This window comes from Saccopteryx leptura, chromosome 2 (genome assembly GCF_036850995.1).
Source record: "Saccopteryx leptura isolate mSacLep1 chromosome 2, mSacLep1_pri_phased_curated, whole genome shotgun sequence".
Classification (NCBI taxonomy): Eukaryota; Metazoa; Chordata; class Mammalia; order Chiroptera; family Emballonuridae; genus Saccopteryx; species Saccopteryx leptura.
This window is the reverse complement of record NC_089504.1, coordinates 130,130,586-130,145,657: the sequence shown is the minus strand read 5'-3', so window position 1 is coordinate 130,145,657 and position 15,072 is coordinate 130,130,586. Positions and strand designations below refer to the sequence as shown.

At 39.5% G+C, this 15,072-nt stretch overlaps 1 protein-coding gene, 1 long non-coding RNA gene and 1 pseudogene across 2 annotated transcripts in view; 1 reads left to right on the top strand and 2 right to left on the bottom strand.

Moving 5' to 3' along the window:
- LOC136393883 (myotubularin-related protein 6-like) overlaps positions 1-6,126 on the bottom strand; it is a 55,857-nt pseudogene extending 49,731 nt beyond the window's left edge.
- The window catches only part of LOC136394896 (uncharacterized), a 292,059-nt gene that overhangs the window by 60,388 nt on the left and 216,599 nt on the right, over positions 1-15,072 (bottom strand). The window lies entirely within an intron of this gene.
- The window catches only part of LOC136393880 (spermatogenesis-associated protein 31D1-like), a 371,407-nt gene that overhangs the window by 193,729 nt on the left and 162,606 nt on the right, over positions 1-15,072 (top strand). The gene's annotated exons all lie outside the window — the stretch shown is intronic.

Below are 15,072 nucleotides of genomic sequence, written 5' to 3'. Positions count from 1 at the left end.
TCTAATAAACAAAAGTCATGGACCAGATGCCTTCACCAATGAATTTTACCAAACATTCAAAGAAGAATTAATACTTATCCTTCTCAAACTTTCCCCCCCCAAAAAAAACTCAAAAGGAGGGAAGACTCTCAAGCTCATTTCATGAGGCATGCATTACCCTAACTCCAAAACCAGATAAAGACACTGCAAAGAAAGAAAATTATAATATCCCTGATGAACTTACATGCTAAAATCCTCAACAAAATATCAAACCAGATCCAGCAATACATTAAAAAGGTCATACACCAGCCCTGGCCAGTTGGCTCAGTGGTAGAGTGTCAGCCTGGTGTGCAGGAGTCTCAGGTTCGATTCCCAGCCAGGGCACACAGGAGAAGCGCCCATCTGCTTCTCCACCCCTCCCCCTCTCCTTCCTCTCTGTCTCTCTCTTCCTCTCCCACAGCCAAGGCTCCATTGGAGCAAAGTTGGCCCGGGCACTGAGGATGGCTCCATGGCCTCTGCCTCAGGTGCTAGAATGGCTCTGGTTGTGACAGAGCAATGTCCCAGATGGGCAGAGCATCGCACCCTGGTTGGCATGCCGGGTGGATCCCGGTTGGGCGCATGCAGGAGTCTGTCTGACTGCCTCCCGTTTCCAACTTCAGAAAAATACAAAAAAAAAAAAGGTCATACACCATAATCAAGTGGGATTAATTCTGGGGAGCAAAATTGGTACAACATCCGCAAATAAATGTTATATACCACATAAACAGGATGAAAAGTCACATGACCATGTCAAAAGATGCAGAAAAGGCAATTGATAAACTTCAGCATTTATATACATTAAAAACTCTCAGCAAAGTGGGAATTGAAGTGGGAATTGAAGAAATATAGCTCAACATAATAAAAGTCATATATGACAAACTCACAGCCAACATCATACTCAATGGCAAAAATTACACACATTTTCCTTAAAATTAGGAACAAGACAGGGATGTCTGCTATCACCACTCTTATTCAATAGCAAACTGCAGCTCGTGAGCCACATGTAGTTCTTTGGCCCTTGAGTGTTGCTCTTCCACAAAATACCACGTGTGGGCGCTACCTCAGTAAGGAATTTACCTACCTATATAGTTTTAAAAATTTGGCTTTCAAAAGAAATTTCAATCGTCATACTGTTGATATTTGGCTCTGCTAACTAACGAGTTTGCTGACCAAGTCTTAGCCTTAGCAATCAGACAAGAAAAAGAAATTAAAGGTATCCAAATCAGAAAGTAAGTAGTACAACTGTCATTATTTGCCAATGACATGATACTGTATATAGAGAACCCTAAAGATTTCATCAAAAAACTATTAGAGCTGATAAATGAATTCAGTAAAGTAGTAGGATACATAATAAAATACCCAGGAATCAGTTGCATTTTTATATAGCAATAATGATGTATCAGAAAGGGAAAACAACACCATTCACAATCTTCAAAAAGAATAAAATACCTATAAATAAATTTAACCAAGAATATAAAAGACCTGTAACTCAGAGAATTTAAGACACTGAAGAGCCTGACCTGTGGTGGCACAGTGGTTAAAGCATTGACCTGAATGCTAAGGTCACTGATTCAAAACCCTGGGCTTGCCCAATCAAGGCACATATGGGAGCTGATGTTTCCTGCTCCTCCTCTCTCTCTCTCTCACCTCTCTAAAATTAATAAAGTCTTAAAACAATTTTTTAAAAAAGACAATGAAGAAAGAAATTGGAGAAAATATAAATAAGTGGAAGTATATACAGTGTTCATGGAAGGGAAGAATTAACATCATTAATGTCCATATTACCTCAAGCAATTTATAGATTCAACACAATTTCCATCAAGATAATAATGGTGTATTTAAGAGAACTAGAACAAGTATTCCAAAAATTTGTATGGAACCACAAAAGACCCAAATAGCCACAACAATCTTGAAAAAGAAGAACAAAGTTGAAGGCGTCATGCTACCTGATATCTAACTATACTACAAGGCCACTGTTACCAAAACAAAACAGGACTGGCATTAAAAACAAACATATAAATCAATGGAACAGACTAGAGAGCCCAGAAATCAATCCATGCCTATATAGTGAATTATTATTTGACAAAAGAGGCAAGAATATACAATGGAGTAAAGACAGTCTTCAATAAATGCTGTTGGGAAAAGTGAACAGATATGTGAAAAATAAAGAATCTTACACCATACAAAAGAACAAACTCAAAATGGATTAAAGACTTAAGTATTAGACACAAAACTATAAAAACCCTAGAAGAAAACACAGGTAAGTAAAATCTCAAGCATTTCTCATAGCAATATTATTTCAGATATATCTACTTGACCAAGAGAAATGAGAGAAAAGATAAACAAACGGGACAACATCAAACTAAAAAGTTTCTGCACAGCAAAGGAAACCAACAAAATGAAAAGACAAACCAGTGAATGAGAGAACATATTCGCTGATACATCTGATGAGGTATTAATATATATAAATTAATATATTTATAAATAATTTATAAAACTCAACACCAAAAAAAAATCCAAATTTAAAAATTGGCAAAGGACCTGAATAGACGATTTTCTAAAGAGGACATACAGATGGCCAATAGACATATAAAAGGATGCTCAAGGTCACACTAATCATCAGAGAAATGCAAATTAAAACCACAATGAGATGTCACCTCACACCTGTCAGAATGGCTATCACCAATAAATAAACAAGAAGTGTTGGTGAGGATGTGGGGAAAAGGAAACCCTCATGCACTGTTGGTGGGAATGCAGACCGGTACAGCCACTGTGGATAGCATCATGGAGTCATCTCAAAAAATTAAAAATGGAATTGCCTTTTGACCCACAATTCCAATTCTGTGAATATATCTCCAGAAACTAAAAACATTAATTCTACAGAATATACACACCCCTGTGTTCACTGTAGCATTATTTACAATAGCCAATACCTGGAAATAGCCAATCAGTAAATGAGTGAATAAAAAAAGCTGTGGTACATTTACACAATGGAATATTACTCAGCCATAAAAAAGAAGAAAATCTTACCTTTTGTAACAGCATAGATGGGCCTGGAGATTGACTTATGCTAAGTGAAATAAGCCAGTTAAAGAAAGACAAACACCATATGATTCCACTCATGGAATCTAACATACAAAATGAACTAACAAGCAAAATAGAGACAGACTCATACACAGATATCAGGGAGACAGCTATGTTGGGGGGGGGGGTGAGGGAGGTGGAAGGATAGAGCAAAAAAGGACATTAATGGAATAAAACAATCAGTAGAAGGTGTAAGTTATGCATTAACCAAATACAATCAATCATGTCATTTCATCCACTAAAATATTTCCTAGATATATTATCAACTTATATTTAGAATACAAAATGTTGTTTTTAGAAGAAAATATAGGAGAATTTCTATGGCCTTGATGTAGAAAAGTATTCCTTAAGTCACAAAACAGCATAAACCATAAAAGAAAAAATGAAAATCTATTACTCTAAAATTTTAAAGTTTAAAACACACACACACAAACGAGACAAGTTATCTCCAACACATACACCTGACACCACATGGAAAACTGGAAATCCTGCAAAACTAATAACAGGACAAACAATCCAACAGAAAAAGGGAAATCTAAAGCCAAAATATCTGAAAAGTTAACTTCCTTGTAAAAAATCAGCAAATTAAAATCACAATTGTACATCCACTAGATAGACAAAATTTTTATTTTATTTATTTATTTATTTATTTATATTTTTCTGAAGCTGGAAATGGGGAAAGACAGTCAGACAGACTCCCGCATGCGCCCGACCGGGATCCACCCGGCACGCCCACCAGGGGCTAAGCTCTGCTCACCAGGGGGCGATGCTCTGCCCCTCCGGGGCATCGCTCTGCCACAACCAGAGCCACTCTAGTGCCTGGGGCAGAGGCCAAGGAGCCATCCCCAGTGCCCGGGCCATCTTTGCTCCAATGGAGCCTTGGATGCGGAGGGGAAGAGAGAGACAGAGAGGAATGAGTGGGGGGGGGGGGCGTGGAGAAGCAAATGGGAGCTTCTCCTATGTGCCCTGGCCGGGAATCGAACCCAGGTCCCCAGCACGCCAGGCCGACTCTCTACCGCTGAGCCAACTGGCCAGGGCCAGATAGACAAAATTTTTAAGTTCGCAATATCTATGTTGCTGAGGATAGTGAACTCTATCAGTAGAGTCACACTCTACTGAGAATATGTTGAGAACAACCATTTTGGAGAGGTGATATATTTATTAAGGTTGAATATGCACTTATTGAAGTAATTTTACTCCCAAGTAAATATCCCAGAGAAATTGTGACACAGGGCATACATGAAGAAACATAGAAAATATCCGTGACTTCATTGTTTGTACTAGCAAAAAAGAAATGAACACCCTCATTGCAATTTGGTATAAAAATACTGTGGAATATGACATTTGATCTGTTAACATGTACCTATATTATTTAGAGTTTTAAAAATTAAAAGGAACACGTAAGTCTTTTATAATTATTTATGTAGCTCAAAAGAGTCTTTCTGGTATTCTACAAAAAATATTTCATATTCCATATTAATATTAGTTTAGTTTAGAGGGAGGGCAGAAATGTTTAGGTGACTGAAATTGTTTGAGATAGGTAACCAGTGATTAAAGTTTTTTGTATACATTCAAAATAAAACACAGCAACAAACTAAAGGCCATTAGTATAATCAAGGTAAACAGTACAATAGACATATTCCCTTACCCAGGTTCCTTTTTGATGAGAGTCTATAAACAACGGATGTGTGGCTGTAAGATACAGTGTTCCTGTTAATGACTTGTTGCTGGTACTGTAATCGGTCAAGTAATTTCACTTGCTCAACCTAAGAAAAAAAAAGATATTACTCCTCATTTCAAAGGTAGTATAAATTCTTTTTGTTATCCCAGGATCTAAATCCATCACTTTAAAGCTTTTTCCTCCTGTTCAAAAACATGAGTTTTTTTTTTTTTATTATTTTTTAATCCAGTGAGAGGCAAAGAGGCGGAGAGACAGACTCCTGCATGCACCCCAATGGATCCACCTGGCAACCCCCCCTCTAGGGCTGATGTTCTGCCCATGGGGGGGGAGGGTCCATTTATCTGCAACCGAGCTATTTTAGCACCTGAGGTGAGGCTATGGGAACCATCCTCAGTGTCCTGGAGCCAACTTGCTCATTCAGCCATGGCTGCGGGAGGAAGTGGGGGAGGAGAGAGAAGCAGAAGGTCATTTCTCCTGTGTGCCCCGACAGGGCATTGAACCCAAGACTTCCACACACAGGGCTGACGCTCCTCCTGAGCCAACTGGCCAGGGCCAAACATGAGTTTATTTAATGTTGAATGTTAAATTTCATATGTCTTGGGAAATATATAAACCACAAACAAGAGTATTATTTATGTTACAAATATAACCAAAGAAAAGAACCTTGTAAAAAGGTAACATAGATATTAAGGGGAACAAGAAGGAGGGATATGGTATAAATAAGCAAAAATGTTTTTCATATCCAAGGATCAATATAATTTATTTAAAGTTGAAGGGTCAAGTAATAAATATGTAAGAGGTTATCATGTAGAGTTATAGAAGTGAATTACCAGAAAAATTAAATCAGAAAACAGTTAAATGGCTTCAAACTTCAACTTAGGCTCCTCACCACTGCACCCAGGACAGTGCTTTGTGTCCAGCTTTGTGCTTTTACTCATACTGTTCTCCCTTCCTACAACAGTCTCTTCTGCTTAGCATTCTTCAAGGCTCACTGATGCCGTTTCCTAACAGGAATCCTTCTCAGAAAATTAATTACTTAATGCCTTAGCTTTGAATTTCTTCATTGCCCTGAATTCCCTGGCATAGATTATGTCCTATGCTGCTTCTGTGTCCTTTAGTAGCCTAGGCAGTGAGGTAGATAGTACATATTTATTTATTTATTTATTTTAGATTTTATTTATTGATTTGAGAGAGAGAAGAGAGGGGTAGGGGAGCAGGAAGCATCACTCACAGCAGTTGCTTCTTGTTTATGCCTTTACTGGACAAATCCAGGATTTCAAACTGCCGACCTCAGCATTCCAGGTCGATTCTTGATCCACTGCGCCAGTACAGGTCAGGCCCATAGTACATCTTTATCAATAGGAGAGAGATACACATACAGGCACATGCACAAGGCTGTCACTGAAAATGGGGGCTAGAGTTGGCCAGGGCAATGCAGGAGACGACTGTTTTGAAAAAATACTATTACTATCCATTATTATGGGGGGGAAGGGGGAGAAGGTTGTTAAAATAACCATTACCAAGTTAAAAATTTTAATCCACAATTATAGTAGTAGGTTGTAGATAGTTCCTTAAATTGTGTGTCTTCAAAACCAGATAGCTAATCATTATCTCATTAATTCTGCTTTCTCTCCACATATAAAGGGCGGGGCAAAAGTAGGTTACAAACAACTGTAAACCTACTTTTGCTCCACCCTGTATCTTCTTTTCCCTTACTAAAATTGAAGGAAAAATGCTCCCATTTTGAAATTATGATTTCCACAATAATCAATAACTAGTATTTAAATGGTTATTAGTGAGTGCTCCATCAAGAAATTTAATTTCAGAGAAAGTTTTCTTCCTTGTAACAGTACCTGCTCAAATAAAATATTTAAAGGCAAAATTAAAATATTTCCTTTTGCAGAAAAAAAGTATTCATATTGACCATAATAACTTGAGGATTGCTCATTATATTAGTAATGCAAAACTATATTAAAATCAAGAAAATGTAATAGATCAACATCAAGTTCTAGAGAAAAAAGAGAGAACTTCCGAGAAAATATACTGATTACTCAGTTCTTTACTGTAAATCTTAAGATAAATTTTTATAAAATAAAATCAATATTTTTCTTTGCTAAAATCATCAGCATACAAATTTCAAACTAAAGACTTAGCCATTTTCTATACACCAATGGCTACTTCATATTTTCCTTTTTCACTAAGGAACTAAAATTATTTTACAGATGTTGCTACAGATTTTTCCAGGGTTTTCTTTAAATGTTTTAAGTCAGATATTTAGGAAGCACCTACAACGCTTTCAGGTCACTAGCACTAATGCACCACAGAAACAGTGTTAGAATCCTTTAACTATAGGTATCACCAAAGCAAAACGGAAATGGGGAATAGAAAAAAGGCATGGGAAAAAGTAATAAACAAGGAAAAAGAAAACAGCAGGAAGAAAAGAACTGGAGGGTGGGGTCATCATGCTGAGACTGGGAAATGCCAACACATTACTTAAAGGAACATTCAGTTGAATTGTTGCCAACAAGGGGCCTATACTAAAAGGTACCCTATTGGTCAATAAAGTTCAACTTTCAGCTGATTACAAACAGAAAGTGAAAAACACAGGAAATCACACATATACAGAATCACACTTGGAACACTCAGTTATCTACCCCCGAGAGGGAAAAGTAGCCTCAAAACTCTCCGACCAACAGTTGTACTTGACAACTACACGGCAATGGCTGCTGAAGCAGAAGTCACACTGGTAAGACTTCTTCAGCCAGGCACCCATCTGAGGCTCTTAGAACCAGTATCACACACTCATAGCACTGACATCTTGCCAATAATTAGCTATCAAAAAGAAAGAGCCTGACCAGTGGTGGCACAGTGGACAGAGAGTTGACCTGGGACGCTGAAGTCCCAGGTTCAAAACCTTGAGGTCACAGACTTGAGCGCGGGTGACATGATCCCATGGTCGCTGGTCTGAGCAAGGGGTCACTGGCTCTGCTGGAGCCCCCCCAGTCAAGGCATGTATGAAAAGCAATCAATGAACAACTAAAGTGACACAATTACAAGTTAATCGATGCTTCTCATCTCTCTCCCTTCCTTTCTCTCTTTCCTCCCCATCAAGAGTATTGAGTTGCCTTCCTGAAGTGGAAAGTAAGCATCAAAATGACAGAGATTTTTATCTTTTTTGTCTATGTATCCCCAGTTCCTACAACAGCATCTAGCTGAATCAATCACCAAATGAAACATCATACATAAATCTAGGCACACTTCACTGTGCTATCTTGCTTTGCTTTCCTACTGCGCTAGACACAGCTGACATTCCATGAATGGCTTCCTGTCTCACACAGTAAAAGCAAAGATGCCACATCAGCTTTCAAGGCTCTATAGTAACTTGTTCTTATCCCCAACTTTAACCTTCTACGCTCTCTCCTTCACTCACTCTGCTCAAAACACACTGGTCTTGCTAGCTCTTACCAACCAAGCATGCCCACCATAGGGTTTTTGCTCTTGCTGTTTCCTCTGCTGGAACTCTTCCTGTAACCTCTCCCACCCACGTAAAGATGCCTCACGTCCTCACCTCTTTCAGGTCTATACTCAAGCGTCACTATCTCTGTAAGGACTTCCCTAACTACCATATTTACAACTGTCCTCCCCAGCCCCACCAGCATCCCACGGAATTTACTGCCATCTACCAGATTATATATTTGCCTTATTTTGTTTATTGTTCTATCTACCCCCAACTAGAAAAATTTAATGGACAGAGATTTTTGTCTGATTTATTCACCACCATTTCCCTAGTACCTGGAATAGTGCCTGCCCCTCGGAAAATGAGAGAGCAGAAGAGGAGGGGGCAAATAAGGGGGGCAGAGGAAGCAAAGAAGGAAATTAGATGTGAGACTATTCCCTCCCCATCTGTGATCCACCACTTCCCATTTAATCCTTAATACTCTTTCCCTGGCTCTTCTTCTGCTTGCCCCTTTTTTAGTATTCCCTCTAACCTTCACACTCTTCTCTGCATATTCTTGCATAAACAAACTCATCCACAATAGGAAATTTCAATGATTACCTAAACATGGACAACTCCCAAATCTACTTATCTGGGACAGCATTTACCCTAACTCTAGACTCTCATAAAAATCTACCTACTAGACAAAATCGTACCACCTTAATAAAGGTCAAAATGGCACTTTAATATTTTGTAGGGAAAGCATTCAGGTGCTCCTCAAAATCTACTGGCTCATATTTCAAAGACAATTAAAACATATCATTTTCTCTTTACCCTTGGTCCATCTTAGTTTTGTATCTCCTACACTACTTGTAACAGATACATATGTTTGTGTACATACATATATGATCTTACATTCTAATGATAAAAAGAGATAGCAAGCTAAGACAAACTAGGCATTATTTTTGAAATAATTCAATTTGAGTCCTAGTGTCAGATTTTCATGAAACATTCACTTAACAAATTCTAGGAAGCAATCTTTCATATAGAGGTTAAGAAAATATTCTTTCATTTCATTCTGTCAAGTTCCATTCACAAACAGCACAAATTTCTACATCAACACATGATGTCAGCCAAAGGACTGGAGCCTGGCAGGGAAAGAAGAAAGACTGCATAAAGAAGAACTGTCTCTACATATTGCCCATTGTTTCTTGGCAAGACTATCTCATTATGGCAAAATGAGCACTGAAAATGGTAGAAAGTAGCAACACTTTGTAAGTATAGTTGGGGAATGCTCTTTCAGAATTTCAAATTCAGGCTTGACATTTTTACTGATGCTATACAATTAATAAACCAAATGTGACCAAACAGTATATTACTCATTCCTAAAATTTAAAACTATAAAACCATTTAATTAGTATTCAGCTAAAATATTTTACCTGATAAATCTCTGGTTAGTAAGAAAAACAAAACAATAACCATAAACAGTACAAGAAACAATACCACAAGCATATTATTTACTTATGTCAAGAAGATGTTTGAGCCTGACTAGGCGGTGGTGCAGTGGATAGGGCGTCGGACTGGGATGCGAAGGACCCAGGTTCGAGACCCCAACGTCGCCAGCTTAAGCGTGGGCTCATCTGGTTTGAGCAAAGCTCACCAGTTTGGACCCAAGGTCGCTGGCTTGGGCAAGGGGTTACTCGGTCTACTGAAGGCCCACGGTCAAGGCACACATGAGAAATCAATCAATGAACAATTAAGGTGTTGCAATGAAAAGCTGATGATTGATGCTTCTCATTTCTCTCTGTTCCTGTCTGTCTGTCCCTATCTATCCCTCTCTCTGACTCTCTGTCTCTGTAATAAAAAATAAATAAAATAAAATAAAATAAAAATGTTTGAGGAAGATACAGCTCTTAGAATTTTCTTAGGATTTATTTCTGAATATTAATACATTTTATATTAAGATGAAAACTGGAGAGGTAATGAAAAACACATTACATAGTCTTTTCTCAAGATTTTAATTATTGTTTGTACAGAGAGAGGAGTGGAGGGGAGCAAGTGTCGACTTACAGTTGCTTCACTTTAGTTGTTCATTGTTTACTGTGTGTCCCTTGACCGGGCAAGCCCAGGGTTTCAACCTGCAACCTCATCATCCTAGGTCAACGCTCTATGCACTGCGCCACCACATGCCAGGCAACATTACATAGTCTTTGAATTTAGACAAACCTTGGTTTAAATCTTCACTCTACACCTCAGCATCTAATCGGGTAGATTACTTCCACTCTAACCCTATTTCTTCATTTGTAAATTGAAATAATGTACCCAACCGGTGGTGTCATTTTTAAGAGATATGATAATTTTATATAAACTACCATATTTGTGAAACTGTAAATATTGTGAAATGATATTGGATAATTGGCTATATTTATATAGAATTACTACTTTTTGAATATAGTTGACTCTTGAACAACACAGGTTTGAACTGTGCCAGTCCACTTATACACGGATTTTTTTTTCCAATAAACATCTTTACTTGTTTTCAATCCATGGTGGGGGATCCACAGATGGAGAAGGCCAACTGTATGCATTGATCTATACAATTTTATATCCACACATTCTGATGTCAACAGCAGGCTGTGTGTGTGTGTACGGGGGGTACGTTCCTGGAACTAATCCCCCTTGGGTGAGTATAAAGTTATAAACAGATTTTCAACTGCATAGGGTCAGTATCTCTAAATCTCACATTGTTCAAGTGTCAACGGATCAACTATATAGCTCTCTAAACAACAAAGAAGGAATCACTAGTTACACAGTCCTACTTCATAGTCAATTCTTGATCATAGTGACTAGAGTTCAAAACAACTAAACAAAGTAATTCATTTTTAATTTGAAATAAATTATTTCTGTAGCAAATTAATTACATCTAGATGAAGGCTATGCATAATAGAAAAAAAATTGACTATGTTCAAATCAATCTTTATAATGTATAAATTATAAAGTTATTCTCATAAGTAAATTGTAATTTAAGAAGCTATCATACTCCACCCAACAATTATCAGAATACATTATGAGGTCCATGTCTCTTGTGCTCATTGTTGTATACCTAGTGTTTCTGCAGCGCCTGGCACAAACAGGTACTTAGCAAATATCTGTTTAATTGCATTACACATGTAGCCATTTAAGATTATTCCAGGGTGGTAGTGTTTCAATGCTAGAAAAATAATCCAAAGTAATAAAGGACAACACGTGAGAAGTAATTGTTTAATAAATAAATTTTTATTAATTTTAATGGGGTGACACAAATAAATCAGGGTACATATATTCAAAGAAAACATGTCCAGGTTATCTTGTCATTCAATTATGTTGCATACCCATCACCCAAAGTCAGATTGTCCTCTGTCACCTTCTATCTAGTTTTCTTTGTGCCCCTCCCCCTCCACCTCCTTCCCTCCCCCTAGCCCCCATAACCACCACACTCTTGTCCATGTCTCTTAGTCTCCTTTTTATGTCCCACCAATGTGTGGAATCCTGCAGTTCTTGTTTTTTTCTGATTTACTTTTTTCACTCCGTATAATGTTATCAAGATCCCACCATTTTGTTATAAGTGATCCGATGTCATCATTTCTTATGGCTGAATAGTATACCATGGTGTATATGTGCCACATCTTTATCCAGTAGTCTATATTTTTTTTATAATGATTAAAGCCTTTAAGCAAACTCTTGGCCAATACAGCAAGAATCCATAAAAGAGTAGTGTCCTTAACAAGTTCGCCAAGTCCAAGTTGGCCCCTACACCATGCCACGTCCCTGATAAATGCAACCCACTCCCAGTTTAGTCTGTTAGGAGCTGTCACAAGGAGCAGGAGTCCAGGAAAAGTCCACATCCAGGAAAAGTCCGTATGGCACTGGAATTGTTGTCACAATTCTATACTTTGCAGCTCACGTCCAAGTCTCAATGACCGCTGCTTCTAGCTGATAATGATTCAGGTAGCCTGCAAAAGCCATCTGCAGCATGTATGGAGATGGAGCTTCTGTTGTCCTCTGCCTGGAGAGATGAGACCAAGTTGCTTTTCCCTGGAGCTCTGTGACTGTGGCTTGGTAAAGAGAACCTTGGGATACACTAAGCTGGGTGGCAAAGGTAGATTCACACTAGAAGCTGGCAAAAAGGGGAAAGAGAGCTCTAAATTAGGAGTAGGTCCCAGCCTGAAATATGAGTGGGGCAATGAGGTAGGAGGAATAAAGGAAACACTACATATTAAACCAAGCAGCAGAAAATAGGACTATCAACACCCACAGCAGAGATCTTCGAGGGAAGAATGAAAAACCTGACTATTCAGGCAAGACATAGTTAAGTGGTCCTTGTGCAAATGAGATCAGTTTACCTGCTTCTTGGAAGAAATACCCTAGGCTCGTCCACAGTGTCGTAGATGGGGCCGATGGCCCAGGGCACCTTCAGCCTTCAGTGGCAAACCCCAGCATTCTGGGCAAGGTTAGGTCATAGGTGGCTGGGGCAGGCCTGGAAGAGACTGAACCCTCCCTTAGATATTAGAGGAGTGAGGGGGAAGCCTACCTTCCAGTGTCCCTGTTTCCTCAGAACAGAAGCATGTAAGTCTGGCAGGCTTTAGCTCAATGACCTTCCTTTCCACTATTGAAGCAGGACCCAGATGGCATCCTATGAGAACCCTTTGGGTGGTTCGATCCTTTAAGGGCGTATCCTAAAAGCTGGTAGTTCCCCTGATCTCTATTGGGCTTTTTCTGCCTCTTGGTATCTTAAAAGCCATGCTCAGAAGATCTCGCTGAGGGGTTTGAGGATCCCCATCCACCTATATAAATATTTTCCATATATCTGGGGCTATCTGGAAAAAGACAAAACAGTGTTATTAGCTGGATCAAATAAAAGAAGGTAGTAGTTTGCAGGAGAAAAAGATTTGGCATCTCCTGTTCATCAGCATTCAAAAGAAAATTAAAACTTTTTAAGTAAAAAGAATGGTATGGTAGACCGGTAGGAGTTCCAGGATTTGACTCTCCCTTTTAAATTTTTTTAAATTGACCTTAAAATATTTGCTGGGTACACTTTAATAATACCTTGACTTTAAAGATTGTAAGAAATACACATAAATTGAACGCTTTGACAAAATAGAGTAAATGCTTTTGCTCCATATGCAGGAGCATTGTCAGTTTAACCAGTTTAGGAAATCCAATAATAGAACAATGAAAACAGACAAGGAGCTATAACATGCTTAGCAGCCTCTCCTGTTCTGACAGAGGTTACTGTAAATCCAGAATAGCTATCCACTGTAATGTGGACATAGGACTGTTTGCCAAGTGAAGATATATGAGTAACATCCATTTGCCAAAGTTGTCCTGGTAGGTGTCCTTGAGGGTTAACTCCAAATGAAGGGACAGATTGTAGTATAGGACCCCATGGACAGGATTTCCCAATCTGCCTTGCTGCTTCCCGCGAAAGTTGAAACTGTCTACACAGGTCTGCAGCGTTCTGGTGATGAACAGTGCGAGACTGAATTGCTCGATCTGTCATGGTTGCTCCAAATAATTTTCTTTTGGGTAGCTTGATCAACAAGGGCATTCCCTTGTGCTAAAGCTCCAGGGAGCACGGAGTGAGCTCGAGTATGTCCTATAAAACATGGAGCTCTATGTTGACATACAAGTCTTTGAAGAAGGAAGAAGTGCTGAAATAGGTCATCAGCATTTGTCCCTAAGACCGCAGTCTTTATAGTGGAAACACCATAAGTAAATATTTGCTGTCTGTATACAGATTAAAGGGGGAAATTGGCAAATGCTGAATAGCCATGATAATGGCATATAATTCTAGTCTTTGAGCTGATTTTAAGTTGACAGTTTCAGTATCAAGTTGTCCATTGATTTGCAAGACCGATTTGCCATTTAGTGGAAGTTTCATAGAGCCATTGTTGCTGATCCTTTGAAAAAAGGAACAACAATAATTTTGAGGCTCAAAACCTATAAACTGTAAGGGTCGCCTATGCCCCTTGATAATCCAGGAGGCAACAAGATCAAAATATGGAAGTGTATTCCATGGGCTATTAGATGGCTCAATGTGCCCAAGCTGTAGCTGCTTTTGTACCAATTGAGCAGCTGCCCTAAGTTTCTCCTGAGAAAGGGCCACTGGTCTACCCATACAGGATTATCTGATTTCCAGTTAATTGGGTCTGCACAATGCATTATTGAGGTAGCAGGAGCTACCAAGGCCCCTAGTCTAAATTTTGATATCCTAATCTACACCTTCAGGTATTGAGTGCCACTTATATGGGGGTGAGAATTCCTCGCTGTTCTTTCCCTAGTCCCTTGGTGAGCAAAAATCCCCGATCAAGCATCTGAGTACTGACTAAACCATTAGGACTGACAAGCAACGTTCCCATATTTTTCAAAACATCTCTACCCCGCAAATTAACTGGCCATCCAGGGAGCACATAAGGCTTAAAAAATCCAGAATGACCGGACCTGGCCAGTTGGCTCAGTGGTGGAGCGTCGGCCTGGCGTGCGGAAGTCCCGGTTCGATTCCAGGCCAGGGCACGCAGGAGAAGCGCCCATCTGCTTCTCCACCCCTGCCCCACTTTTTCCTCTCTGTCTCTCTCTGCCCCTCCTGCAGCCTAGGCTCCATTGGAGCAAAGATGGCCCCGGGCGCTGGGGATGGCTCCTTGGCCTCTGCCCCAGGCACTAGAGTGGCTCTGGTCACGACAGAGCGATGCCCTGGAGGGGCAGAGCATCGCCCCCTGGTGGGCAGAGGGTCGCCCCCTGGTGGGCGTGCTGGGTGGATCCCGGTCGGGCGCATGCAGGAGTCTGTCTGACTGTCTCTCCCCCTTTCCAGCTTCAG